The following is a 6,021-nucleotide window of genomic DNA, read 5'->3' on the forward strand; positions in this document are numbered from 1 at the left end:
TGGGTATCCCGACGTCGTGGTATCAGCCGAAGCACTTCAGACGTCAGCGACGGAGCGGCGCGCGCCGGATTGGACTGGAACGCCACTATGCTAGGTCTGCTTCCGGCCGCCCACGCAACGTGCAGGTGTGCTCAGGGCGATGGGCCCAGACCCCTGCGCGCTTAGGTTTAGACCGGCGTGCTGACCTCTCTGTTGTGCCTAGGTGGGGCTGCGACGTGTTGATCTTCCGAGGCCGGGCATGACCCAGGAAAGTGTGTCCGGCCAAATGGGATCAAGCGTGTTGGGTTATGTGGTGCACCCCTGCAGGGAAGTTAATCTATTCGAATAGCCGTGATCTTCGGTAACAGGACGACCTGGAGTTGTACCTTGACCTTATGACAACTAGAACCGGATACTTAATAAAACACACCCTTCCAAGTTCCACAGACAACCCGGTGATCGCTTTTCCACAGGGCGACGAGGGGAGGATCGCCGGGTAGGATTATGCTATGCGATGCTACTGGAGATGCTACTTGGAGTTGCTACTTGGAGTTGCTACTTGGAGATGCTACTTGGAGGACTTCAATCTACTCTCTTCTACATGCTGCAAGACGGAGGCTACCATAAGCGTTGTCTTCGATAGGACTAGCTATCCCCCTCTTATTCTGGCATTCTACAGTTCAGTCCACCGATATGGCCTCCTTACACATATACCCATGCATATGTAGTGTAGTTCCTTGCTTGCGAGTACTTTGGATGAGTACTCATGGTTGCTTTCTCCCCCCTTTTCCCCCTTTCCTTTCTTTCTGGTTGTCGCAACCAGATGCTGGAGTCCAGGAGCCAGACGCCACCGTCGACGATGACTACTACACCGGAGGTGCCTACTACTACGTGCAGCCCGCTGACGACGACCAGGAGTAGTTAGGAGGATCCCAGGCAGGAGGCATGCGCCTCTTTCGATCTGTATCCCAGTTTGTGCTAGCCTTCTTAAGGCAAACTTGTTTAACTTATGTCTGTACTCATATATTGTTGCTTCCGCTGACTCGTCTATGATCGAGCACATGTATTCGAGCCCTCGAGGCCCCTGGCTTGTATTATGATGCTTGTATGACTTATTTATGTTTTAGAGTTGTGTTGTGATATCTTCCCGTGAGTCCCTGATCTTGATCGTACACATTTGCATGCATGATTAGTGTACGATTGAATCGGGGGCGTCACAAGTTGGTATCAGAGCCGACTGCCTGTAGGAATCCCCCTTTCCAACTCCTTGGTCGAAGTTGAGTCTAGTCGATGAAAACTATTTTACTAACATGGCTGTGCGGCCCATGGGCCGACGTCGCCATTGGGTGGTATTAAGATCTTTTATTCCTCGACCTTTAATCTGGGACTCTAAACTCTCTTCTATTCGGGTTAAATGATTTTGCTAAAATCTAACTTTAGGTTCTCGAAAATACTTGCTCCCGGAGAGCCCCTTCAGGCCAGATGATCGCCTGCTGCACCAGCATATTCTGAAGACGCTCTCTGATGCTTTCCCGAGACCCTTGTGCCCTTCGCCATTGCGATCCCTACCACCGATAAATCTTTATGGATAAATACATACACTTGTCATTCTTACCTTTATTCCCGGCTGCTCTTGTTATTACAAGATACACCGAAAATTCTCTCTATTGTTCCGAGAATACTTTGTGGCTACTGCCTTGCAGTTCTTTGCCACCTGAATACCCCTAGGGATAATCTCTCGCACCCATCAAGTATCCGCTCATCCCTAGTTGATTCTGGTATTTCACAAAAGCTTTTGAAATACCATTCAATCTTCCGAAGATCCTCAACAACCTATTGCTCTTGAAATTCTTGGTTGCTTGCATTGGGATTAAATCCTATAAGTCTGGTAATCTTATTGGCATTCTTTGTCATTATCATTTTAAGTCGGTTGATCCAATATGATGTGAATGCTCTCAATCCTCAGTCATATCCTAGAATTCATCCTTCCGGCTCAGACGTCATTTCAAACGTGAGCTGGTTCTCGCCAATCAAATTGTCATCGGTTGTGCCCCTAAGTATATTGAACTTATCCATCCTTGATCGGAGCGTCTGCTTCTGATACTTCGCTTTGTAGATCATAATTCCTTTGCAATTGCGCTCTAAGTTATTCAGTTGTTTCTATAATCCAATGTCTTTGCATTGATTCTTCCTCTGGTTGTGAGCCGATACTCACATCAGATCCTTTATTGACCATCAGAACCTTGTTGGACTTTATCCGACAACGTCTTTCATATTCAATCACTTTGGAAGTTCTTTCCCTGATACGTAATGCCTTTGGAAAATTGTATCCTCTGCCTTGTGAACCATGCTCTCTTGTGTTAATTACTTCAAAAAAATTTGTGGTATATGTTCCTAAGATGCCTCGATAGGTTGAACCAATGCCTTAACTAATCTATGTGAGCCCGAAAGATTTCACGGGCCATACTCATCTGGTACTTCACCAAGTAAAACTTTCAACACTAATACCATTATCAAAACAAGAAGTGAATGTAAGGTTCTGCTTTGGAGAAGTGGGAGTCGACCTTGAACTTTGTGTTCATGCCCATGGACCCGATGTGGAATCTATCATGAAAGCTTCTTGTATTAATAATGGTCCCCTTGTTATAAGTTCATCTTGTATCTATGTTGGTCCTTTGCGACCGTGGTTCCGACCATGATTGTTCTCCTTTGATTCTATTTCTCGGACCAGGTAAAGCACTTGTCTTCTGTAGAGCAATACCCTAGTCCAACCTCTACCTTGATCTATCGTCGAGTATTACCCCCTGGTATCTCGAGATTATCATGGAACTACATAACTTCTTATGAGTTCTTCATCAAGTGCTACATTCGCATTGATCCAATTTTCCACGGGCTCTGAGTCATTAAACACTCAAAAACACCGATAACTGAACCGAGTCTGCAGTACGGTTCAACGACACTTGATAATCTTCTTTAAGTACGAGTTTGTACCCGACCACGCCATTCCTAGCTTGTATGGCTATACCATTGTCGTGGTGATTTTAACTGTGCTACCTGGACCTTATTCTCGGAGCACCACTTCGACGATGAGCTAAGCTTACGTCGATTTTCCTTGTCATATCAATTCACCTTGAAAGGCAAGCTTGATTTCGAGTTTGTGTCGTATCTGTGCTTCCATTGACCTCTTGCTTCATCATTCCTTTGACTTGATGTCATCGCTGATCGATTACATCCTCATGAAATCTCTCGACAAAATTTGTCGTGATCATCATCAACATTTGACTCCTTTTAGGATATCGATCGAATTCATGATGATAAGTACCATCCTCGTCCCTTGGTAATTTGAGTTGCCACCGACAACATCCTTAATCCCTTTCATCACAAACTTGTTCATGTTATGGATGCAATTTGCTTTCTAGCTTGTATTTTGTTCTACCTTGAAGTAGTACTGTCTTTTATGTCAAGGATGTTGTGAGGATTGCTCCACCTCTTAAGAATTCTTGGTATAGTGATACTTCTCCCCATCATCATTCTTTCTTGGTCCTCGAGTTGATTCCAAATGGGGTACCAACAAGTGGACGGTGCTGTTTGGATTCTGCCCTTCTAGCAATCCTATTGCTTTGAAGTTAATGGTCGGTCGTTCATTCTTAGACTATTGATTATTGAATCACCATTCCGACCTTGGTCGTGCAACCCAGCCCATATTTCGGGTGCACATTTCAACCAATGTTTAATTGTGTATGTTTTCCTCGAGCATGCCTTATTACATCATTTGATCTGAAAAATGTTATCTCCTTGTTCACATAAGTGTGGAAATCCATCTTTTGAAAATTTCAATGAATAATCGTTGAGTTCATCAGCCACCTCCTCGTCCTCTCCTTGGTTAAATGATGAACTCATGATTCGGAACTTGCTTCCATAGTACATTTCCCGAGAATTTTGCAACTCCATCTCATCTAATTGTGTTGCCCCCGTTCCTTCTCGGGCATCATGAGTCTGATTTATCCTGACACCAATCAGATCTGAATCTCGGCCAGATATGATGGTTGGAACGTTTTCCAAGAGTCATAACATTGGTCCTTATATAACCCAGTAAGGTGATATCATGCCTAACCCACCTGTTCGGAGGACCTATTGCTATAGTATCCTTTTACAAGGTTAGCCATTCGTCCATGGGGAAATGGTAAGACTTATTCTATAAGTTGTTCCTGATGGATCCTTTTTGTTTCCAAAGTCTGATTTTCACCTGTTGACCATGTCAATGCTATCTCGAAGCATGTCTATGGTACTCCGTTCTTCAACAAGAACATTTGAAGCCCAATGCTAATTGTTTCTTGCTCAACTATCCAAAAACCGTTGTATGGATAATGTCATGAAAATTTCTCTCCCCTCACCTAGAGGCTTTTCTACTTAACATCATGTCATGGTTATCATGCTCTGCTTGTCCTTGGGAAGGATATACCCCTGAAATATCTGATAATCATATTTTCCTTTCCATTACTTGGTTTACCCTTTCTAGTGATCATTATGGTCTAAGCAGTATTAATTCCCTGCTTATGTAGACCCCTCATGTACAATTCTGTCAGTAAGACCCTGTTACTTTTGTTGATGACATTCCGGTAACCACCGATGGACGAGAACTTTGCCTATAGGCCGCCTCGTTTCAATGAGCAGGAAAATGGTTCTCTTCGTCCCTCGCCCTTGGTACTGATATTGTTGCCGACATAACTGATAGGCTATCCTCTAACATACCTTCCTTACATGATCATGCAAGACGTCATCGCCCTTCCTACTTTTAACCACATGGTGGGCCCATAACCCACAGTTCCACATGATCGAAACCTGACTCTCCTGTACACCCCATATTCTCAAGGTTATTCCTCGCGCGTGGCCTCGTATGTAATTCACGGGCCACCGTCCTAGTGATCTATTCTGGAAACAGATGCAATATTCAATCTCGTTGCTTTGGACCCCTTTCGCGTGTTGTTTCAGACATCGAACGATTGCCTACCCGTTTGAAACTTCTCATGGTACCTTCTTGCTTTACTCTCGATAATTTCTTAAGTATCTATTCGAGAGTTACTTCTACCACATTCTCTCAGTTATCTGCTAGGTAGTTGACCTTGAAGGTCCGTTCTTTAGTAGTTACCCCTTATCATTATCGTAAGTACGATGGAGTTCCTGAAGAAAGGACGACAACCTAATCATGATGCATTGATGCATAGGAATGAAGACATCAGCGCTATGGATCGACCACTTCGAGAAGAGCAACCAAGACCGAGAAGAATCGTTAGAATTTTGTAACCTATTCTTCCCCCTTACTCCACCGCTTAAATCTCGGGACAAGATTTCTTGTAGTGGAGGAGAATTGTGACGCCTAGATAATTAAGCTACAATAATTCCCTCCTAATGATGCCACGTCATCATGACTACTGTTGTTAAACCCGCGTTGGTTCGAAACCGGTTCAAATTCAAATTTGAAATAAAGTCAAATTCAAAAGTTTTCAAATGCCAAAAATAAAATGTGCAAGATATGCTAAATAATTCATAAGTATTATTGGTGGTGAAACCAAACTTTTATAAAAGGTTTAAACGCATTAAAATGTTTATAACAGTGGAAATATTAATTAATAAGATGCTTTTTATAATTTCTAAAATATCAAATTAATTTAATAGAGTACTAAACTATGTGGCAGAGGTATAAATAGTGATACTACTTTTGAAACTAGTTTTGTATTTTAGTTAGACTAAAATATCACGGAGATTAAATAAACAGAAAAGTTGTAAAAGGAAAAAAAAACGAAACAGAACAGAAATAAAACAAAGCCCCCTTTCCTTGGGCCACCTAGCCCATCTACCTAGCGGGCCTGCACAGCCCAGCCCAGCTCGCCCTCATCTCCCTTCTCTGTTCACACAAGGGGATCGTGGCAATAATCCACTGGCACCATGGCCACCGATGGCGCCGTGGCAGCCATCCCGCGCCTCCCCGTCGTTTTCCCCGGTGGATAAGGGCATCCCCAAACCCTAACCCTGACGGGTCCC

This window comes from Triticum dicoccoides, chromosome 3B, assembly GCF_002162155.2.
Source record: "Triticum dicoccoides isolate Atlit2015 ecotype Zavitan chromosome 3B, WEW_v2.0, whole genome shotgun sequence".
NCBI lineage: Eukaryota > Viridiplantae > Streptophyta > Magnoliopsida > Poales > Poaceae > Triticum > Triticum dicoccoides.